The sequence below is a fragment of the Jaculus jaculus genome, chromosome 3, assembly GCF_020740685.1.
Source record: "Jaculus jaculus isolate mJacJac1 chromosome 3, mJacJac1.mat.Y.cur, whole genome shotgun sequence".
Lineage (NCBI taxonomy): Eukaryota > Metazoa > Chordata > Mammalia > Rodentia > Dipodidae > Jaculus > Jaculus jaculus.
The window spans coordinates 86536118-86561961 of record NC_059104.1 but is presented as its reverse complement, the minus strand read 5'-3'; positions in this window follow the sequence as shown (position 1 = coordinate 86561961).

The window sequence follows — 25844 nt, the reverse complement described above, 5'->3', positions numbered from 1 at the left end:
GAACTCCAGACGTGTGAGGCCCCTTGTGCATTTGGCTAACGTGGGTCCTGGGGAATTGAGCCTTGAACCGGGGTCCTCAGACTTCACAGGCAAGTGCTTAACCACTAAGCCATCCCTCCAGCCCATATTCCAAGATCTTTTAACAGCCATAATACCAAAAATTAACCTCAAAAAACCCATAATGGCATAGAATAAATATTCACACTACAAAAGATGGCATTGGGCATAGCAAAGAAACATTCAACCAATACAAGATTTAAAACAACCAGGGCAAACATCAAACTCTGCAGTTTCAAGTCAAACAACTCTACCCAGTGACAAATCTCCAAGTCCAATAATTCTAACCAGCAATGAGTGGCATTCCAATTCTGCCCCTCCAGCTAGGCTACTCACAGTCCTGGAAAACTTCATTGGGCCGGCAGCTCTCCTTGGCAACCATCTTCTGGTCCCAGCATCTCCACTGGGTTTCCACTGCAAGCCACAGTTCATCCTCATGGCCCCATGGGGTCTCCATGCAGGCAAGCAACAAAACCTGCTTCACACTGCCCATGGCCATTTCCAAAACACAAGACCATGTTGCAAACTCAATGACCCTTTTTCCAGCACTTCTTATACTCCACAATACCAGGTAGTGTGCCAATTTGTTAATCCGGGGTGGGGGGGAATTAAAGCAGTCTTTGAAGAACAGGACACTCCTTGAGCACTCAGGCCCCTTCAAAAGTTTCGACATTCTTCCTGTTGCCCCAGTGCAGGTCAGCTAGCCCAGTCTCAAAGGTTGTAATCTCTCAGTTGCAGCTGAACGGGCAACAGTTCACCAAAAGACTTTTCTTTCTGTGCCATATCCCTCTGCTCACACCAGTTCATTTCTATGCAAAGCAACCCTGCACAACTTCTCAGGGCATGGGCATAAGAGCAAGCTTCTCATACAAGCTGCTAATCCAAGCAAAGCTCTTTCTCACCCTCATAAGCCAAACCTCACAGTCCATAGTTCTTACTGCATTCGGCTCTTGCAGCTCAGACCACAATAGTCCATCAAGCTGTACTTACAGTACTGCAAGACATCTCTTGGGCCAAGGTTTCAAATCCTCCCACATTCCACTTGAAAAACAGCTCCAAAAGGCCAAAGCCACACAGTCAGGTGTCTACCAGCAATCCCACTCCTCGCTACCACTTTCCTGTTGCAGTCAGGTTAGCATTGCTGGTAGAAATCACCCAACCAAGAGCAGCTTCTGGGGAAAAAAAGGATTTATTTTGGCTTATAGGCTCGAGGGGAAGCTCCACGATGGCAGGGGAAAACGATGGCATCAGCAGAAGGTGGATATCACCCCCTGGCCAACATAAGGTGGACAATAGAAACAGGAGAGTGTGCATGGGGAAGCTGGCTATAACACCCAGAAGCCTGCCCCCAACAATACACTCCCTCCAGGAGGCATTAATTCCTAAATATCCATCAGCTGGGAACCTAGCATTCAGAACACCTAAATTTATGGGGGACACCTGAAGCAAACCACCACACACCCCATCGTGGCAGGGATTAAGTTAAACCTCACAGTCATAACCTTAAACAGCAATGGTCTTAACTCACCCATCAAAAGACACAAGTTAATAGGGTGGATGAGAAAAATAGACCCTTTTATCTGCTATTTTCAAAAAACCCCACCTTACCACTAATGACAGATACCTCCTTAGGGTGAAAGGATGGAAAATGATATTCCATGCAGATGGAGATTTAAAAAAAAAATTAGCAGGTGTAGCTGGGTATGATGGCACACGCCTTTAATCCCAGCACTCAGGAGGCAGAGGTAGGAGGATTTCTGTGAGTTCTAGGCCACCCCCTGAGACTACACAGTGAATTCCAGGTCAGACTAGGCTAGAGTGAGACCCTACCTCAAAACACAAAAGCTAAAAATAAAAAAGCAGGTATTGCTATATTAATTTCTGATAAAATAGACTTCGAATGAAAAGTAATCAGAAAGGACAAAGAAGGCCACTTCTTACTGATCAAGGGAGTGATCCAACATGAGGATATCACAATAAAAAATGCATATGCACCAATCACAGGTGTACCACAGTTTATAAAACAAAATCTACTTGACAACAAAACAGAAATAAACACCAAAACCATGATAGTCAGAGACTTCAATACTCCACTATCACCAGTAGATAGATCATCCAAGCAGAAAACCAACAGGCAAATAATAGAGCTCAACAAGACCATAGGTCACCTAGACCTAATAAATATCCACAGAACTTTCCACCCCAATTATACAGAATATCCATTCTTCTCAGCAGCCCACAGAACCTTCTCCAAATTAGATCATATACTAGGCCTCCATAAATTCAAGAAACATGATGTAACTTCCTGCATCATATCAGATCATAATGCTTTAAGTCTAGAAATTAACAACAAAAGACACATCAGAATTCCACCAGATTCTAGAAACTGGTCAACACACTTTTAAACAATGAATGGGTTGTGGAAGAAATCAAGAAAGAAACTGTAAAATTTCCAGAATTGAATGATAATGAAAACACAACTTACCAAACTAATGAGACACAATGAAGACAGACCTAAAGGGAAACATTCATAACACTAAATGCCTTCATAACAACGATGGAAAAATCCCAAATCAATAACTTAATCATCTACCTAAAGGCACTGGAAAAACAAAAAGAATCTAACTCATGAAATGGAAACTAAGAAAACTGGTTAAGTGAAGAGCTCATTCTTTGAAGAAATAAATGAGATTGATAAACCCTTGGCCAATTGGATCAAATGAAGAAAAGAGAAGGCTCAAAAAACAAAATCAGAAATGAAAAGGGAGAGGTCACAACAGACATCAATGAAATTGGAAGGATCATCAGGACATACTCCACAAAATTGCATACACCAGAAGAAATGGATGAATTCCTAGACACATACCACCTACCAAAACTAAACTCAGAGAAGGTTAATCTCCTAAACAAACATTTCACATCTGTGGTAATTGAAAAGGTAATCAAAAACCTCCCCCAAGGGCTGGAGAGATGGCTTAGTGGTTAAGAGCTTGCCTGTGAAGCCTAAGGACCCCAGTTCGAGGCTCGGTTCCCCAGGTCCCACGTTAGCCAGATGCACAAGGGGGCGCATGCGTCTGGAGTTCGTTTGCAGAGGCTGGAAGCCCTGACGTGCCCATTCTCTCTCCCTCTATCTGTCTTTATCTCTGTGTCTGTCGCTCTCAAATAAATAAATTAATTTAAAAAAAAAAACCTCCCCCAAAAGAAAAGTCCAGGACTGGATGGCTTCTAAGCCAAATTCTATCAAACTTTCATTGAAGAATGAAAACCAACTTTTTTCTCAAATTATTTCACATAATCAGAGAGAAAGGAATGCTCTCCAACTGCTTTATGAAGCTACCATCACCCTATTACCAAACCAGACAGAGATAATACAAGAAAAGAAAAGTATAGGCCTATATTCCAGATGCAAAGATCCGGAACAAAACCCAAATAATACCTAATGGAGAAACACTCAAGGCATTCCCATTGAGATCAGGAAGAAGACAGGGGTGCCACTTCTCACCAGTACTCTTCAACATAGTATTAGAAGTTGTAGAAATAAAAGTGATAAAGTTGGAAAATAAGAAGTCAAGTTAGCCCTATTTGCAGATGACATGGTCCTACATATATGATCCAATATTCTCCATCTCAAAACTTATGAAGGTGATTAATTCCTTCAGCAAAGTGGCAAAATATAAAATCAACACACAAAAATCAGTAGCCTTTCTATATGCAAAGGACAAATATACAGAAAAAGAAATCAGTGAGGTTGTCCCATTTTCAGTAGCCACAAAAAATTAAATACCTTGGGATAACATTAACAAGAATGTGGAAGGCCAAAATAGTGAATAATAAAAGCATTCAAGAAAGAAATTGAGGAGGACTTGAGAAGATGAAAAGACCTCCCATGCTTATGGATAGGTGGAATGAATATTGTGAAAATGCAGTTCTACCAAAAGAAATATACAGATTTAATATAATACCAGTAAAAAATTCCAGCATCATTCTTCACAGAGATAGAAAAAATGATCTCAAAATTAATACGGAATGACAGCAGGCCTCAGATATCCGAACATACGCTCAGCAAAAGAAACACCTCTGGAGGTATCACCTTACCCAATTTAAAGCTATATTACAAAGCCATAATAACAAAAAAATCATTGTACTGGCATAAAAACAGAATTATAGACTAAAGGAACAGAATTGAAGACCCAGACCTTAGCTCAAGTAACTACAGCTGCTTGATCTTTGACAAAGGTGCCAATAGCACAGACTGGAAAAAGACATCATCTTCAACAAATGGCACTGGACAAATTGGATGACGATATATAGAAAAATGAAACTAGACCCACCCATCTTACCATACACAAAAATCTACTCAAAGTGGGTTAAAAACCTCAATGTAAGACCTAAAACACTTCAACTACTAGAAGAAAAAATAGGAGAAACTCTCCATCATATAGGAGTGGGGCAGGATGTTCTGAATAATATCCCAGCATCCCAGGGAATTAAACAATCTCTCAAGCAATGAAATCTCATGAAGCTAAAAAGCTTTTGTTTTGCACAAGGATACCATAAGCAGAGCCAGTATATTACCCACAGAATGGGAGAAAATTTTCACCAGCTATATCACTGACAGAGGCCTAATATCTAGAAACAACAAAGAACTCAAAAAATAAAATAAAATAATCAAGATCCGTGCGTGGTGACACACACCTTTAATCCCAGCACTCAGGAGGCAGAGGTAGGGGGATTGCCATGAGTTTGAGGCCACCCTGAGGCTACATAGTAAATTCCAGGTCAGCCTGGACCAGAGTGAGACCCTACTTCGAAAAAAAAAAAAAAATCGAACTCGGGCTGGAGAGAAGGATTAGCAGTTAAGGCATTGGTCTGCAAAGCCAAAGGATCCCAGTTCAATTCTCCAGGATCCAAGTGAGCCAGATGCACAAGGGGGTGCGTGCATCTGGAGTTCATTTGCAGTGGCTGTATGCCCTGGGGCGCCCATTCTCTGTCTCTCTCTCACACTCACTCCCTCTTTCCCTCTCTCAAATAAATAAATAAAATATATTTTTTAAAAAAATAAAATTCACTCAAAACATGGGGTAGAGGACTGAATAGGGAGTTCTAAGAGAAAGAAATACAAGCAGCTAACACATGCTTAAAATGTTCAACATCCCTAACTATCAAGGAAATACAAATTAAAACTATGAGATTCCACCTTACTCCAGTAAGGATGGCAATCAATAAAAAATCAAATGACAAGAAATGTTGGGGAGGGTGTGGGGAAAGAGGAACCTTCATTCACTGTTGATAGAAATGAAAACTTGTACAAGTACTACGGAAATCAATATGTAGATTGCTGAAAAAGACGAATATATAATCACTAACAGACCTAATTTTTCCCTTACTCAGTATTTACCCTAAATGCTACATGCTTCATTACAGAGATATTTTCTCAACCATGTTTATAGCTGTTAAATTCATAATAACTAAGAACTGGAATCAACCCAGTACCCATCATTAGACAAATGGATAATGATATTGTGGTACGTTTACACAATGGAATTCTACTCAGCAGGAAGAAAAAGTGATACAATGAAATTTGTAAAAAAAAAAAAAAAGTGGATAGACTTGCAACAGATCATACTCAATGATCCCACACAATCACAGAAAGACAGACACCACTTGTTCTCATTCACCTGCCATTCCTAACTTGGATCAGCTTGATAAGCAACTTGAGGCTCAGAAAATAGGGATGGAAGGGTTTGGGGGAAGGGGAAGAAGAGGGTGAGGGGACATAAACACAAAACTAAACCCAATGTAAACTGGTACCATAGAAACCTTTCTCCCTGAAGGTAGACTAAAAGATATAAGCCTCAACACCTGTACAGGGGAGGCTCCCCAAAAAAAGTACCTTGGAGAGGGTGTGACAAAGCCTAACCTTAAAAAATTTTGTCTCTGCCTGGGCATGGTGGTGCATGTCTTTAATCCCAGCATTTGGGAGGCAGGGGTAGGAGTATCACCAACAGTTCAAAGCCAGTCTGAGACTTCATAGTGAATTCAAGGTCTAGAGTGAGACTCTACCTTTAAAACACAAACCAAAAAAAAAAAAAAGTGGCTCTGACCTGGAACTCTCAGTACCAGAAATTGGTGCTACCCACATTGAGCTGTTAATTAAAGAGACCTATGAGGTCCCCCAAACAAGACAGGTTTCTGTCAAAACACTTGATTATCTGCCTGAAGTAAAAGGTAAGAACCTATTAGTGAAGACACCATATGCTGCTGACACAGAACACAGAGAGATCTGGCTAGAATCATGAAGAAAGTCAGTCCCAATCAGTTAGCCCATCTAGTACCTACGTGCACTACCAGGGGAAACTGGCCAACAATGGCATGAGCAAGCAGGGGTCTAAACTACTCAGAAGCAACCAGCCTTACAAGAAGTACACACCAGTGCAATGATGGCATACAACTTTGTAGGTAACAAATGGCTTTCTAATTGGCTAAGAGATCCACTCAGTAGAAAGGAACCCATATCAGAAGTGGAAACCAGGTCAGACTAGCTCCCACTAATCTTTGGCTAAAAGAGGGGCTATATCCATCAAATTCTCCTTAAATTAATAACACTTATCCAACTTAACCTATTCTGACTTCACTCTCTGGAGAATCTGTTTTTCTTTTCCAGAAACAAATTCAAGACACATGCACCCCATTATGCATCTGGTTTACAGGATACTAGGGAATTGAACCTGGTGCCCCAACCGCTAAGCCATGTCTCTAGCCCCATTTAGCTTTTAGCACCCATTTTCTCTCAGTCTGTCTCTCTTCTCTCTATCTCCCTTTTCTTGCAAATAATAAAATAAATAAAAAATTTTAAACTAAAATATCTCTAGGTAATGTACATTAAAATTATTTTATTAAATTACTTGCTATGGATTTTTTTCAGAAATATTCTCAATATACACGTGTTTAATGTAAGATTTTTACTAAAGCTGTGATACATGTCAAATCATAGATGTTTATTCTTGTCAAAAATCTTTATGTTAAATTTTCTTCTCACAAGAAACATTACAAGAGCTACAATCCCAACAAACTGCAACATCCAAAACCTAGGGAAACTTATTCTGTTACACAATAAAAATGGTCATGTTACTAAATTTCAATAAGAATAATAACTAAGATGTAACATGTTAAGGTATATTTTAGCTTATAGTTATGATGTTTTTGGTGTGTGTATGTCTTTACATGTTCATGTGTGTGAGAAACATACATGTGTGCCATGGACACATGTGGAAGTCACAGGACAATCTTTGGGTGTCAGTCCCCGCCTTCCACCTTGTTTTTGAGACAGGGTCTCTTGTTCAGCATTTCATTGCAAAGCTAGGTGGCCTGGAAATTTCATACAGATTCCCCTGTCTCTGCTGCTGGGTTTACTAATGCCTGCAACAGTATCTGCATGGTTACCTGTGTCCTGTGTCAGAATTCAGGTACTCACATCTGTTCAGCAAGGACTTTCTTCCACTGAGCCATCTCCTCTATCCAGTTATGACACTAAGATATAAAAACTATTATTACCTAAATGATCTGTGCTCTCCTCCTTCAGAAAAGGAGGTTTTTAAGATTCTTAGGCAATTTAAATGAAAGTGGAAAAAAGTAGTCATTTTGAAACCAAGCTGAAGTGGCCTTATCAATAATCAGGTTAGGCACTGTATATTTAAAATCAAAACTCTCCTACTTTATTGATAGAGTCATGTTTTTGAAAGGATAGATTTTGGATAGAAACATGCATAATATTATTGAAAGTTTATCTGATTAACATTCTAAATTAAAACTTTAAAGTGAAGGGCTAGAGAGATTACTCAGTGGTTAAAGTGCCTGCCTGTAAAACCTAAAGACCCAGGTTCTGTTAGCCAGTACTTATGTAAAACTACATGCACAAGGTGGCAAATGTGTCTGGAGTTCGTTTGCAGTTGCTAAAGGCCATAACATGCCCATTCTCTCACTCTGCATCTGCCTCTTTCTCTGTTTCTCAAGTAAGTAAACTCCTTTTTTTTTAATTTGGGGTTTTCATGGTAGGGCCTTGCTCTGGCCCAGGCAGACCTGGAGTTCACTATAATATCAGGCTGGACTTGAACTCAGCAGTCCTTCTACCTCTGCCTCCTGAGTGCTGGGATTGAAGGCATGTGCCACCATGCCCAGTACACACACACACAAACACACACACACACACACACATATATATACACACACACACACATATATATATATATACACACACACATATATATATATGTATATATATATGTGTGTGTGTGTGTGTGTGTATATATGTGTGTGTGTGTATATATATACATATATATACATATATATATACACATATGTATATATATGTATGTATGTATGTATACATATATATACATACATACATATATAGATATAGATATAGATATAGATATAGATATAGATATAGATACAGATATAGATATATTACAGCGAGAGTGAGAGAGACAGAGAGAGAATAGATTTCCCAGGCCTCTAGCTACTACAAATGAGCTCCAGCTACATATGGCACTCTGTGCATCTGGCTTCCTGTGGGTACTGGGAAATCCAACCCATCCTGTCAGATTTTGCAGACAAATGCTTTTAACCACTGAGCTGTCTCTCCAGCCCTAACTTTAAATTTTAAAAATGACAAGAACTATCAAGTAAGAAAAGTGATACAAAAAGTTTTAAGTATTAAATCTATTTTTGGTAAAAGAGGAAAATGTAGATGAAAAAGAATTTTAGGACTTCCGGTTAAGATGGCAGTGTAGGTACCAAGCCAAAGCAGCCTATGGGGGAAAAAGACCAAAAAAACTCAGCAAAATACACACTTACTAAAAAGTGACGTGTATAGGAAATTGAAATGGCAGGGGAGAAGTAGAAGAGATCCAGAGCATCCAGAGCCCGCACAGGCCAGCAAAAGCAGCCCCAGAAGGTCTGCCAACTGCAGTGGCAGCAGCAGTGCACCAGAAAGCCACCAGGCTCAGCTCGAGCCACAGGAGAAGCCAGGTGCAGGGAGCTTCCACTCACACCAGAGCTCTCCGCAACTCAAGAAACATGAAGGGAGAGCGGCAGTGAACAACAGAGGAGCGGACCTTGAGGTAGAAGAACACATGGAACAGCAAGAGAACTAGAACATCTGCGGCTCCCTCCTCCAATGCCTCAGCCCAACTCCAGTGAACAGAGCAGCCATGCCAACATGAGCCGACAGCGGGACCGAAGCAGGAGCAGAGTCCGGCAGCAACACCAGCAGCTACGGCACTGGCAATAGAGGCACCAGCAGTGGCAGATCCAGTAGCGGCCACTTCAAAGGCAGCAGCGGCAGATCCAGCAGTGGCAGCTTCAGAGGCAGCAGTGGTGGAACCAGCAGTGGGAGCTACAGCAGCAGTAGCAGCAGCTTCAGCAGTAGTGGTGACAGACCCAAAATTGGCAGCTTTAGCAGCAGCGGTGACAGATCCAGCAGCAGCAGCTTCAGCAGCAGCAGTAGCAGTTCCAGCAGCGGGGGTGCCGATCTGCAGGGCCACAGTTGCCAGACTCGGTTTGCCCCACAGGAAAAGCCAGTGCCCAGCTCCAGAAATCAGGACAGCAGCCCAACGCCCCAGCAAGCAACTTGACTGAGACCAAAATCATCCAAAAAGGTAACAGGGATTCATTGCAACAGGGAAGGGTCTCACTTGGTCACAAGCTGACTTGGATCCCTCAACAGACCAGAAATCTTAACCTCCTTGTTGATAGAGGATCTGGTTGTTATAATAACTACTCCTGCATAAATATTCAGTGCTGTTTTTGATTGAATGTGTACAGTGCTTAGTTCAATTTTAGAATCTACCTGTATTTTATTACACTCAGCCTACTTAAACACCCCCACAGTAGAGAAACTCAGCCCCTAGGAACACCTTTGTAAATATTCTGAGAGCCTTAACAGCCACACCTAACACCTTAAGCTTCTATCCTGGAGATATATAACATCAAATCAATTGATACAGTAAAGAATACCTAGCTAGCTAGAAAATCCAAGCATTAACTTAATCCAAGATGCAAAAATATATACATTATAACACAAGAAACACTAAAAAGCAAGACAATATAAATCCACCTAAAAGTATTAATGCATCAGAAATGTCCTCCAGTGAGAATGAGTTAGAGGAAATGCCTGAGAAAGATTTCAAAAGAATGATTTTAAATATGTTCAAAGAAATCAGAACAAATCAAAGGAGTCAAAGAAGAACTTAAAGAGGAAATCAAAGGAATCAAAGAAGATGCAGGACACCAATTTCATGAAATAAAGAAGGCAATACAAGACATAAATGAGGAAATAGAACAGAATAAAGAAAAACCAGTCAGAATTACTAGCAATGAAGAACACAGTTAATGAAATAAAAAACTCTGTAGAAAATCACACCAGTAGAATGTATGAAGGACAGGACAGAATATATAAGCTAGAAGACCAGGTGGCAGATCTAATATAGGCCAACATAAAGAAAGACAAATTTATAGAAAAGTATGAGAGGGAAATTCAAGATATTTGGGACACTATGAAAAGATCAAATATAAGAATTCAGGGCATAGTAGGAGAAGAATTCCACTCCAAAGGCATACTAGGCGTCTTCAACAAAATCACAGAAGAAAATGTCCCCCAAATTGGGAAAGAGATGCCAATGCAGATACAGGAAGCCTTTAGAACACTAGCCAGACAAAACCCAGAAAGAAACTCTCCTCACCATATTATAATCAAACTACCAAACACAAAAACCAAAGAAAAAATATTGAAAGCAGTTAGAGAGAAAAATCAAGTTACCGACAAAGGCAAGCCCATCAGGATTACAGCAGATTATTCTACACAAACTTTAAAAGCCAGAAGGGCTTGGAGTGATATATTCCAAGTTCTGAAAGATAACAACTGTCAACCAAGGTTACTTTATCCTACAAAGCTATCCATTCAAATAGACAGACAAATAAGGACATTCCATGACAAAAGCAGGTTAAAGGAGTATTTGAAGACAAAACCAGCTCTACAGAAAATACTTGATAGAATACTCCATGCTGAAGAAAAGGGAAAGCACACATATAAGGAACCTGGAAAAAACAAGCAATACTCAAATACTAGTTAACACAAGAGAGCAAAGGTAGAACCAGAACCACAATAAAAAATGGCAAACATAAATACACACCTTTCAATAATATCTTTTAATATCAACGGCCTCAATGCCCCAACAAAAAGACATAGGTTTGCAGACTGGGTTAAAAAGCAGGATCCTGCAATTTGTTGTCTCCAAGAAACTCACCTTTCTACAAAGGATAGACATTATCTTAGGGTGAAAGGTTGGAAAAAGGTGTTTCAAGCAAATGGGCCTAGAAAACAAGCAGGGATTGCTATCCTAATATCTGACAACGTAGACTTCAATCCAAAGTTAGTCAAAAGAGATAAGGAAGGTCACTTTATAATGATTAAGGGCACACTCCAACAGAAAGATATTACAATCCTAAACATATATGCACCTAACATGGGAGCTCCCAAATTCATCAAACAAACACTATTAGAACTAAGGTCACAGATAACACCAAACACAGTGGTAGTGGAGGACTTCAACACCCCACTCTCATCAATTGACAGGTCATTCTGAGAAAAAATAAACAGAGAGGAATCTGGACTAAATGAGGTCATAGAAGGAATGGACCTAATAGATATATACAGGACATTTCATCCAAATGCTACAGAATATACATTTTTTTCAGCAGCACATGGAACATTCTCTAAAATAGATCATATATTAGGACACAAAGCAAATCTTAACTAATTCAGAAAAATTCAAAAAATTCCTTGCATTCTATCTGACCACAATGGAATTGAACTACAAATCAGTAGCAAGAAAGGCTATAGAGCATACACAAAATCATGGTAACTAAACAATATACTACTAAATGATGGATGGGACAATGAAGAAAATAAGAAGGAAATCCAAAAATTTATAGAGTCAAACGATAATGAGAACACAACATACCAAAAACTCTGGGACACAATGAAGGCAGTTCAACAGGTAAATTTATAGCCTTAAGTGCCTATATTAAGAAATTAGAAAGGTTGCAAGTAAACGACCTAATGCTTCACCTTAAAGCCTTGGAAAAAGAAGAACAAGGCAAACCAAAAATCAGTAGATGGGAAGAAATAATAAAGATTAGTGCAGAAATTTATGAAATAGAAACAACAAAAAAAAAATCCAAAGAATTAATGAAACAAAGACTTGGTTCTTTGAAAGGATAAACAAGATTGATAAACCGTTAGCAAATCTGACCAAAAGAAAGAGAGAAGAGACACAAATTAATAAAATCAGAGATGAAAAAAGGAACATCACAATGGATTCCAGAGAAATTATTAAAAAATCATAGGGACTTCCTATAAAAGCATATACTCCACAAAGTATGAAAATCTAAAAGAAATGGATGATTTCCTTGATTTATATGACCTACTTAAATTAAATCAAAATGAGATTAATCACTTAAATAGACCTATAACACCATGGAGATCTGAACAGTTATCAATAATCTCCCAACTAAAAAAAGTCCAGGCCCAGATGGATTCACTGCTGAATTTTACCAAACCTTCAAGGAAGAGCTAACACCATTGTTTCTTAAGCTTTTCCAGGAAATAGAAAAAGAAGGAATTCTACTAAACTCCTTCTATAAAGCCAGCATCACCCTGATACCAAAACCAGGCAAAGATAGAACAAAAAAAGAAAATTACAGACCAATCTCCCTCATGAACATAGCTGCAAAAATTCTCAACAAAATATTGGCAAACAGAATACAAGAATATATCAAAAAGATCATTCACCCTGACCAAGTGGCTTTATCCCAGAGATCCAGGGGTGGTTCAATATAGGCAAATCTATAAATGCAATACATTACATAAATGGGTTGAAGAACAAAAATCACATGATCATCTTATTAGACGCAGAGAAAGCATTTGACAAAATCCAACATCTCCTTCTGATAAAAGTCCTACAAAGACTGGGAATAGAAGGAACATATCTCAATATAATAAAAGCTATCTATGACAAGCCTACAGCCAACATATTACTAAATAGGGAAAAACTGGAAGCTTTTCCACTAAAATCAGGAACAAGACAAAGGTGTACACTGTCCCCACTTTTATTTAACATAGTTTTGGAAGTCTTAGCCATAGCAATAAGGCAAGAGACACACATAAAAGGGATACAAATTGGAAAGGAAGAGATCAAGTTATCATTATTTGCAGATGACATGATTCTATACATAAAGGACCCTAAAGACTCTACTAGCAAACTGTTAGAACTGATCAAAACCTACAGCCATGTAGCAGGATACAAAATAAATACACAGAAATCAGTAGCCTTCATATATGCTAAGAACAAACACATAGAGGATGAAATCAGAGAATCACTCCCATTCACAATTGCATCAAAAAAAAAAATAAATAAAGTACCTTGGAATAAATCTAACCAAGAAAGTAAAGAATCTCTACAATGAGAACATTAAAACACTCAAGCGAGAAATTGCAGAAGACACTAGAAAGTGGAGAAACATCCCTTGTTCCTGGATTGGAAGAAGCAATATTGTGAAAATGGCAATCTTACCTAAAGCAGTCTACACATTTAATGCAATCCCTATCAAAATTCCAAAGGCATTCTTCATGGAAATAGAAAAAAACAATCCAAACATTCATTTGGAATCACAAAAAACCTTGAATATCTAAAATAATACTGAGCAACAAAAATAAGGCTGGTGGTATCACCATACCTGATTTTAACCTATACTACAGAGCCATAGTAACAAAAACAGCATGGTACTGGCACAAAAAAACAGACATGTAGATCAGTGGAACAGAATAGAGGACCCAGATGTAAGCCCAAGTAGCTATAGCCACTGATACTTGATAAAAATGCCAAAAATACTCATTGGAGAAAAGAAAGCCTCTTCAGCAAATGGTGTTGGGAAAACTGGATATGTATCTGTAGAAGGATGAAAATAGATTCCTCTCTCTCTCCATGCACAAGAATTAAGTCCAAATGGATTAAAGACCTTTACATAAGACCTGAAACTCTGAAACTGCTAGAGGGAAAAGTAGGGCAAAGACTTTCTGAATATAACCCCAATTGCTCAGGCAATAAAACCACAGATTAATCACTGGGACCTCATGAAATTACAAAGATTTTGCCCTGCAAAGGACACAGTGAATAAGGCAAAGAGGCAACCTACAGAATGGGAAAAAAATCTTTGCCAGCTATATATCTCATAGAGGATTAATATCTAGGATATACAAAGAACTGAAAAAGTTAAATAATAAGGAATCAAACAAGCCAATCAAAAAATGGGCTATGGAGTTAAATAGAGCATTCTCAAAGGAAGAAATATGAATGGCATATAAGCATCTAAAAAGATGTTCTATGTCACTAGTCATCAGGGAAATGCAGATTAAAACTACATTGAGATTCCATCTCACTCCTGTCAGATTGGCCACCATCATGAATACAAATGATCATAAATGTTGGCGGAGATGTGGAAAAAGGAGATATAAAGGGAAGAGAAAGGAAGGGAGGAGGGTACTTAATAGGTTGGTATTGTATATATGTAAGTACAGTGATTGAGATGAGGAGCTAATATGATGAAGAATGGAATTTCAAAGGGGAAAGTGCCGGGAGTGAGGTATTACCATGGGGTATTTTTTTTTAATATTTTTTTTTGTTCATTTTTTATTTATTTATTTGAGAGCGATAGACACAGGGAGAAAGACAGATAGAGGGAGAGAGATAGAATGGGCGCACCAGGGCTTCCAGCCACTGCAAACGAACTCCAGATGCGTGCGCCCCCTTGTGCATCTGGCTAACGTGGGACCTGGGGAACCGAGCCTTGAACCGGGGTCCTTAGGCTTCACAGGCAAGCACTTAACCGCTAAGCCATCTCTCCAGCCCGGGTATTTTTTATAATTATGTAATATGTTAATAAAAATTGTGAAAATAAAAAAAATTAAAAGAAAATAACAAAAAGAATTTTAGAATAACTTTGTCCTAAAGATTGTTACACAATAAAAATAGAAAGCACTGAGGACAAATCCAGAAGCTTAATCATGTCTCAGAGGTTTGAGTAAATAAAAAATGAAATATTTATGAACAATGAAACTTCAAAAAGATAACACGTATGTGATTGTTTATGGTAATTAAGTTGAACAACTGCTTAAGAGATCCTTCGGTGCTTAGTTCCCTAGTCAGCCTACTCTACACATTAGGAGGAAAGAGCAGAAGGAGATAAGGCCTCAGCCACTCCAGGTTCAATTTTTTAATATATTTTTATTTTTTATTTGAGAGAGAAATAAATGCAGATAGAGAATGGACATGCCACTGCAAAGGAACTCCAGACACATGTGCTCCATGTGCCTCTGGCTTACACGGGTACTGGGGAATTGAACCTGGGTCCTTATGCTTCCCAGGCATGCACTTTAACTGCTAAGCCATCTCTCCAACCCCAGGTTCTAGTTTTTAATTCATCTTTTCAGTTTCTCAACAACAGAAAAGGAATAAAACTAATCCAAAAGACCCAGAAGAAATGATTATAGACAGAAAAAAGTTTGATCACTACGCTTAGCCCTGGGAAATAATATGTTTCTGTGAACAGATAACCTGGGACCTCAGAGAAACTCAGGGCTGAAGATGATACATATGCTATGCTTGCCAGGGCTATGGAAAACCAGGGCACTGGAGGAGAACTGCCCTCAGTGGAGTTCCAGGAAATGGGGTTTTGCCCCCTCTACAGAGTCAAAAAACTGATAAGAGCATGTGGAAGATGGCTCAGCTGTTAAGACTCTTTCCTGCAAAGCCTAAGAACCTGGGTTTTGAGTATCCTCAGGGTCTGTCTCCTACACCCTGGAACTGGTTGTCAGGTTCTGCATGGAACAGCACTCATGCTCATCTCCCCAATTCCTCTGTGGTTTCAGCTGTGGCTTGCCTGAAGTGTAAGGGGTAGTTTAACTCCTTGGGTCTCACTACTTTCTGAAAAAAAAAAAAAAAACAGAAAAACAAATTCTCCCACAGAGAGTGAACTCAGCATAGTTTAAATGGAATAAGCGTTGTTAATTTCGGGAGAATTTGATGTACGTAACCCCACTTTTAGCCAAAGACTAGTAAAAACTTGACACTGGAGAGCATAATCTTTGTCTCCGTAGTATTCTGATCTGGTCCCCAATCCCATATATGGGTGCCAATACACAGCAGATCTCTTAGCCAATCAGAAGGCTATTGTTTACCCACCAAGGCTGTGTGCCACTATTGCACTGGCATGGACAACATGTAAGTGTTTGCTTCTGAGTAGCTTAGAACTCTGGTTTTTCAGACCATGGTTGGCCACTTTTCTCCAGTAGCTCATGTAGTATTTTCCAACACTGGAGAGGATAACTGTCTGGGACTGGCTTTCTTGTAGATTCTAGCCAGGTCTCTGTGTGCTCTGTGTCAACAGCATATGATGTCTTCAGCAATAGGGTCTTACTGTTTGCCATAGACAGGTAATCAAGTGCTTTGACAGAAAGCTATCTTGATTTGGGGAACTTACAGGTCTCTCTGATCAACAGCTCAACGTGGGACTTACAGGAAAGAGACAGAACAAAAAAAAAATTTTAAGCTAAGGCTTTACCCCACCCTTTTCAGGGCCCTACTACTCAGGTGTATTCCTCTTACTCGTTTTGAAGTTTGTACCTTTTAGGGTAACTCCAGGGAAAACAGTTTGTATGGTACCAGCTCATTTTGGATTTAGTTTTGTGTCTGTTTTGACCCCTTCCCCCCACAACCACCAACCCTTCCATCATTTTTGTCTGGGCCTTGAGTTGTATATCAGCTATGTCAGTAACTCCAGCAGCTCCAGGATAGGGACCACAGATATATGACACCATGCAGCATTTGTCTTTCTGTGATTGTTGACACCATTTAGTTCTCTGAACAACATTGTGGGCTAGAAAAATTGGCCTAATCTTTCTGATGTCGATAAAAGTGTTTCAGATTGAAGCACTTTTTTTGCCAAGCACCAAAGATGCACATCTGTCTGATTAAGTGGAATATTATCTTTCTAGAGCACCTCTGGGTTTACAGTCTGGAGAAGATTCCTAGCGTTGGAGCTTTTGGTGGGCTGCCCTTACAATCATCACCACAATGGGAAGTCAAAGCCTCTAGGACAAGGCTCTCTCTACCAAATAAAACTGAGTTTATCTCTACCTGGCAGAGAAAATGGTCACTACAAGATCTCACTGAGACTAGTAGGTTTCACAAGACTGATGAGGATCTCATTTTTACATACCAGTGAAAGAAAGAAGTTCCATGCAAGTTTGGGGAGGACTTTCATAGGTCTTGTACTTGGAGCACATGTGATGTAGTATCAATCCACCGACATAAACCCCAGAGGGTTGAAGTTGAGTATCAGGCTTATGATTTCCAACAAAAGACCCAGGGATCTTTTTTAGAGAAATGCTTCTGTACTATGATTTGAGTGTCCAGTTAAGCATATTAGTAAAATGTCCAACTCCATTTAACCTGTCTTTCTCCTATCTATAATTTGTTCAGACAATTTTGAACTACATTACCCCCAGAATAAGAGTAATGGGAATTTTAGAACTACATCAAACTTGTCAGGAACCACATAAAAATCCTCTTTCTGTCCCTAATTCTGGTGAAAACAATGCATTTTGCCATATTTCCCTCCAATAGTAATTCATTACATAGACATAAATTATTTTTAATAAGTACCATAATAGTTGACATGTGCTTGTTGCTCTGAATTTTGTACTTAGCATATTACTGTAAGATTTTCTCCCCTCAAATCACAAGACCTAGGATTGGACTCAAAATTCAGTCACCAGGAAAACTGAAATCTGCTTCCTGGGAATGTTTTCAAAACTTTGGCCATCCATTTTTCAATGGCTCTCATTCTAAAAGGTTTGTGTGGAGAACTAATAACTTGGCATGGTTAGGGACTCCTTTCATCCCAAAGAGAAGTGAGTTTGCTGCCTAACTTGTCTTTTCCTTCCACATGGAGGATCTGAACCTCCAAATTGTTCTTGACCCTGCCTCAAGTCTTTGTTTAGGCCCAGAGGCCATAACCTTCTCCCCTCTGGCACTGGCTCTGATCCAAAGCCTTATCATAACTCATTGCTTTTCCACAGACCAGATATTGTAGGACATACTGTTCTGTCCTCTTACCTCCTGCCCAGAGTTACCCCCTTCACACATTTCCCACCCCTAGCGTGGGAGGGGCAGAATGTGTGTTTGATGTTAGGCTCCATTATGTTTACTTTGTTCCTCTGGGAGAAGGAGAAATTAAACTAGAAACAAAATTTCCAAAAGAAACCTGAAGAGTATAACCATCGTGCTCCAATATCCAGAGAGCAGGGTGCATGATAGGGCTCCATTAGAGCTCCTCACATCAGCACAGTGTCCTATCATGCTTCTTCTCCATGACTTCTAACCTGTCTTACTCCTAGGCACTCAGGGAAAATAGAGCCTGGTCAATGAGAACACATATTTCTGCTCAGAATCAACCTTCCTTGGTAGCCTGAAATCACCCTAGAATATTATCATATCTGAATGGATCCCATCAAAGAGTCCTTGGTCCTCCATCTCCTCATGCATACCCAATGCAAGTCAGCCTCCTTCCTACCCATGTCCTAGTGGCCCTCCCAATTACTCTCCAAACTTCCCAAAGTATTTTTCTATATGTATAAAATAAGGGAGTTAGGCTTAGAAGCCATAGAACTCAGTATCCGTTTTACATATGAGAAATGTCACTATGATGTGAAGGCAGATGCAGACCCTGACCCATGTCCTCTCAATTATCAGGGCAGAGGCCACATCAGCAAGATGAGAGAAGTATTGAATACAAATGTGACTTCAGATATAAATTTTGGGTGGCCTCCTTTCATAGGTCATCTCCTACCGTATGCCCAGCATGGTATTTTCTTTTACTGACTTTGCAAATGAGGTGTTGATCTTTCAAACAGTAACAACTACCTTTCTCAGAAGGTCTGTTAAGGCTTTCTCCATGACCCCATCCTATGGCATTGCCCCAACTGAGTCACAAGGATCTCACTATACAAGAGTAAGAGGCTTGGCACTAAGTGTATTATCTCAAGCTATCCTGACACAAGGCCTCCTACCACACAGGCTCTGCATCTGACTGCAGTCACCACATTTGGAAAATGTACATACAAAGATGGGCTGTTCCTCCAAGCTGAACCCAAAGAATAGCACTCCCGCTACAGTCACAGCAAATGTTCCTTGCATGCCTTCTCACAGTGGGATGGAAAGGACAGGCCAAAGAAGAAAGAGTAAATTTTACAACTCCCTATTATGACTGCTGCCTCCCTTTCCAGGCTGGGAAATCTTTATATAATACTCATAAAAAATGATAATGTAGCAACTGGAGAGAAGACTCAGCAGTTAAAGTGCTTGTCTGCAAAGCAAAAGGACCAGACTTTGATTTTCCAATACCCATGTAACGCCAGAAGGAAAAAGTGGTGCATGCATCTGGAGTTCTTTTGCAGTGGCTGGAGGCCTAGCACACTCATTCTCTCTGTGTGTCTCTCTTCTTTCTCTGTTTGTTAGCAAGTAAATAAATTAAAATTTATTTTAAAAAAATGGCAATGTAGACCTGCCATGTGCACAGATTTGTTATAGAGTTGACCTGGGGAACAGGAGTGTGTACTGTCATGCATCATCATTTTATAGGACACATTCCCCTTGCAAAAGTGACCCCATGGCTGTGTCATCCACACTCTCCCATGCCAAAGCACAAAGGAATAGGTGAGGTCAGACAATAGAAGACTTGACATTTGGGGTTTTTGGATGGCTCTGCAAAGTTCCTAAACATAGGAGTTCTCAGATGCTTCATTCGTAAGTGCCCACTTTCAAGGGTCACCTGTCCAGGGAGGCCAACAGGGCAGGGCCTACAGTTGATGCTCTGACTTACAATGAGAAATAGCTTGGAGTGGTCAGCTGCCAGCCAGCCTTCAATTTGGCTGCAATGCATGGGGGAACAAGAGCAGTTTCTTCCTGAAGTGAGGGATGATGTTCAGAGCAAACTAAAAATTCTCAGATGAATGAACAGCCATAATTAGCTGAGCCCTGAATCACTGGGAGATGCTGGGAGCTGAAACTCTGCAACCCAGAGTAACCAAAGACATACTCAGAGCTCAGGGCATCCATCAAGGAAGGGCCTCCACAGATTTCTTGTGGTGTTATTCTTGTCTCTTTCTGGCAGGTTTTCTTCTCGTGGGGATCTTCTAAGAGTCACTGAGTGTCTTTCCTCATAGATGCAAATCCATAGGAAGTAGTCATTTTCATTCTAGAATACCTGTAGCTCTGGTCCAGGGGTAAAGAAGAGAATTGTATCCCAGACCAACCCAAGTCAGGCACAATTTGCACAATGAAGAATTCTAAGTCCTGTCAATCCCTGTGTGCCTGCCTTCCCAGAGGATTTACCCCCTGAGTATGCCCATGTGTCCCTGTCTAGAGAAAGAAACATTCATCTCAATTCTTTCCACAGCAAGGGTTTGGAAGATGGCATCAAAGTCAGAGAATGAGCAGGGTGTAGTGGCATGTACATTTAACCCCAGTACTTGGGAGTTCAAAATACGAGGATTGCTGAGTTTGAGGCCAGCCTGAGACTAAATAGTGAATTCCAGTTGATAGGCCCTACCCTCTCCCCAACCCAGAAAGAAAAAGAACTTTGGTGGAGCTAAGACTAGTATGAACCTCAGCAATAGTGTTTAATGGATTTCTCCAGCCATCCCAATCACATGTATAAAAATACACTCTATTGTAGATACATTCTTGTCACTAGGATAAAACACCAGGCCAAGAGCAGCTGATGGGAGGAGAGGATTCATTGCAGTTTATAGTTTTGAAGGGAAGTTTCATCTTGGCAGGAAATGCATAACAAACTTGAGTAAGAAGCAGGGTCACATCTCCACATCCACATGAAGGAAGTAGTCTGAGTAAGCTGAACTGAACTAATAAATGTCAACACTTGCCCTCAGTGTCACACCTTCTCCAACAAGGCCCCTCCTTCCAAAGGCTCCCCCATGTTCCCAAACTTTCAGCGGCTGTGGACCACATATTCAAAACATAGGAGGTTATGAGGGACACTTAATTCAAATTACTATACATACCCTTTTATAAATCAATGGTATGTGTTCCATCCACCAAGGAGAAGAAAAAGGCTGCCCTTTACCACATGAGCTCATAACCTCCAGATGATTAAACCAGAGTGATGCTTGAACCAACTGTTCAACAAATCCATGGATCAAACAGAAATTGCAAGGTAGGGGAGGTGTCACCCATAATCTGAGTACCTGGAGTTAGGAAGATTAAGTTAGCTCTAAGTAGACATAAATGTCTCAGACACAATAAAACAAATCACAGCCAGAAGCAAGTGAAAGGGTAAAGATGAAAATTATTCAAAAGAAAGATAAGAACAGCAAATTTTAAAAAGTAGACTAATCCAGGTGTGGTGACTCAAGCCTTTCATCACAGCGCTTACTCGGGAGGCAGAGGTAAGAGGACTGCCATGAGTTCAAGGCCACCCTGAGACTACATAGTGAATTCCAGGTCAGCCCAGGTTAAAACTAGGCCCTACCTAGAAACAAAACAAAACAAAAAGTAGCTTAATTGGATCAAGGAAGTAATTTGTACTTGAAGCCAAATTTATTGGGAATGACTTAAAAGGAAAACTACTTTCAGAAATTATCCAGCATTATTATTCCAAACCAAATTGTATGTCTTATTGTTTTAAAACATTTTGACTTCCATTTCATTTTAAATTATAAAATAATGTGTGGCTGATGTAAATTTTAATTGATACAAGAACATAAGAAGAAGTTAACATTCTTACCCATCCACCCTCATATAATACACATTCGTGGTTACCAGTTTATAATAAGATCACACTACAGAACAATGGTTGGAGTTCAGGTCTTAAGCAAACAACTATCCCAAGAACCCTTCTCCAGCAGAGTGGAGGAAGTCTGCAGCAAGCCTCTGAAACACTTTCTCTTGCACCCTCTGCTGGACCAGACTTGGATTACCATAGGGTGGGCCTGCTGTTCCTGTGGGTTCATTTTAGCAGTCTGGGAAAAGAATGAAAAGAACAGAATACCCAAGAACTATGGTTCCTAATTACTAAATTTGTGTACTGGTTTATGTGTACTAATTACTAAAATTATGTGTAATGGGCTTGCCATAAGTAAGGAAAAGAGACAAAGGGATACAAGACCCAAAAATTTCCGCAATTAATCATAGACACCAACCTACATATCCTATTGTTCATTTTAGCACAAATTATATCCTACATATATTGTTCAAAACAATATGTTCAATTATGTATACATATGCAACTGTCATATCTCAAACATATATATGTATATTATAAGAGAAAATGAATGACAGCAGTAAAACAAAGCGAAAAGAGGGAGAAATAGGTTTATTTTACTGTTACAAGGTAATTCTTCATCACCACAAGTGTCTCAATCTTGAGTTGTGACACCACTGCCCTGAGGTCCACTGTCGACAAACTTTTTGCACAATTCCTTACGCTTTTCCATCTGCCTTACATAGTATATCTTCCACATCAATTCTCATGGAAAATTTACTGATAGATTTATTGATGTTTTTCCATTATTTTCTCATTCTAGAATAGCACAACAGAGAAAAGGGTGTGAATTTTTGCATGGCATTTCAGTCTACATTACCTCCCATAAACAAAAAAAATATATTAAAATGTTTAGTTTTGTAAAATTGGATTTAAAGCCATCTAAAAATATATATAGGTCTAGAATCCTGAGATTCTAAGTAACTACAAAATCCATTGTCCAATAATTCAAGTAAGGTGCTCAGCTGAATTAATTGGGTTTTCATGTTTTGCATGTGTTCTTCAAAACTTTGATGCATTTGGTCCATGTAAAAGAGTGAGTACCAAAAGGCAACCACTGAACTTTCCATCTTATAAAAGAGGGGAAAATAAGTCACTCTCCCATTCTTTACACAGATCCAAAATCAAAATCATACCTACAGTTGGTCAACAAAATGTAATGAAACAAAATTAGTTCTGGATTATCTTGGCCTTCATAAAATATGTTTGTTTGATCTGTTATGTCTTTTCTTTTCTTTGATTTTTCAAAGTAGGGTCTCACTCTAGTCTAGACTGACCTAGAATTCACTATGTAGTATCAGGGTGGTCTCAAACTCATTGTGATCCTCCTACCTATGCCTCCTGAGTTCTGGGTCCAGCTGTTATATCTTTTTGATAAGACTTCTATATTCTCTTAGCCTTGAATTTTTTTTTTTCTTCCTTACTGACAGATTTCCAATGTAGTTTCATCTTGGGGGATTCATCAGTCATTTGTTTTCGTAATTGAGTTCTTTCCTATTTATTACTATTCCGAAAAAGAAATTTTCATGCTTTTTTTCTGCCCCGGCCAAGGGGGAGTTGAACAAGGACACGAGGGGAAATTAACCTGAATGAGAAAAGGCAAACAGACACAAGAAAGAGACCATGATAGATGTTTGTCAAGGCTTCAGAGTCTATTTTTTACACAGTGGTTATATAGGAGAAAAAAAAGGGGAGGGAATAAGCTGGCTGACATGTTTTAGGGCTTTGGAATTGTCAGGAATCCTAGAGGGGATGTAATTAGGTGTTCATCTAATCTTGCCTCAATGGCTTAACATCCTTACTGCAGCAGGCTTCACATCCTAACCACAAACTTGCCGTTTGCAAAAGATAAGATTCTGTAAGCAGTCTGCTGACTGATGTTCCAGAAGTACCTAACAGAAAGTTGGATGGACCAGCTTTCTGAGTAATGAGTCAGCTTATGAGCAGGCCCAGGCAAAATGGAGAGGCTTTTGCTCTATTGCTCCCAACATCTCCTCCCTTCTTTTATACAAAAGAGGGAGACACCCATTATTCAGTGGTGGGCTGCAATGCCTTTGTTTCTTCATCAGCTACCAACAACATGGGGGAGTATTCAGCCAAGCGTACGATCCCCTGGTAGTTGAATATTAGGTGAGGAAATAGAAACTTAACTTGCTGTAATAGTTAAGGTGTTGTCAACTTGATCTGTTTAGTAATCCACAGGCTGTTTCTAGGAAGGATCAACTAAAGGAGGAGGTCTTTCCCCCAGGGCGAGCCCTTCCCCCAAAGTGGGCGGCCCCGCCCAGAGGGGGACTTGATATAAGTAAGCTCTGGGTAAAAGAGTTCCCTTTTCCTTCCTTCCTTCCACTTGGCTGCTGGAGCTGCTCCCTACCTTCTAGCGTGGATTGAAGACCAGTGCGTACTAAAGACCAACATCAACTGAAGACCCGTGTGGATCAAAACCCAGTGGCTCCTCAGGAAGCCTCCAGGCTTTCCGGCACCATCTGCAGTGCCGGGTCAGGACTGCTGAGGCATCTGACCACGTGGACTGAGCAACTACCAGGTTCAGTGATTCTCAGGCCTGCAACTGTTATTGGACTACTGTAAGCTAATCCAATAAATTCCCTTTTTAAAATAATTCATTCTAGCAATTCTGTTCCTCTGGAGAACCCTGACTAATACAGATTTTGGTACCAGGAGTGGTTCTAGAGAAAGATCATTGTAAGGATGGATTTCTCTAGTGGGCTTAGTGCTATCTGGTGTTGGCTCTCCAATTTCAGTGCTACTAAAGGCTCTACTGGTGAGAAGGAGAGTGCCTTTTTTTTACTGGAGGGCACTAATAATCCATGGTGTGCACTATTTAAAGAACTCCATGAGATAGATGTATTTGGTGACCCTGAGTCATGTCTTATGAAGAGCAAGGAATTTAGTGACTCTGTATTTAAAACATTTGAATATTTGTGGAAAAGTAAGACCAATGATGAGGCTGGTTGGTTGCTTTAGCATCTCTGGACAAACTACTGAGGGAACAGCAGAAGCTCAAAAAGGAAAATTCCAAGCTTAAGACCCACATACATGATCTCAAGGTTTCTAAAGGTGCCCTGGAGGAGAGTCTCCTCTCTAGCCAGAACAGGGCTCAAATTGCAGAACATCAAACCCAAGCTCTCATTGTGAGATTGGCTAACTTGCAACCTAAACTTCAATCCCAGCCTCACCAACTATCAGAAGTTAAAGTGAGGGCACTGATTGGAAAAGAGTGGGATCCTATGACTTGGGATGGTGATGTGTGGGGAGACCCTGAAGAACCTGGGGACATTGAAGTGTTAGATTCTGAAGAAGATGTTTTGGATGAAAATATGACCTGCCCTCCCTTAGCAGCAGTTGTATCCCCACCCCCACATCCTGAAGTATTATCCTCCCCCACCCTTGCCTGAGGGAATTCATCCCTCTTCGTCTGAGTAATCAGCAGAAAATGCTGGTGATTCTCAGTTCCCACCCATCTTTGCCTCTAGGCCTATAACAAAACAAAAGGCTAGGCAGGCTCCTAAAGGTGAGATAGAAAGTGTGACACAGGAGGAGGTGAGGTACACCTAAAGAACTTCAAGAGTTTTCTAACTTGTATAAGCAGAAGCATGGGAAATATGTGTGGGAATGGATTATAAGGGTGTGGGATGATGGAGGAAGGAACATAAGATTGGATCAAGCTGAATTTACTGAAATGGGCCCATTGAGCAGAGATTTTAGATTTAACAATGAAGCTCATGCAGTTGGAAGGGTTGCCAAGAGTTTATTTGATTGGTTGACTGAAGTATGGCTCCAAAGATGGCCTACTGTGAATGAGCTTGAGC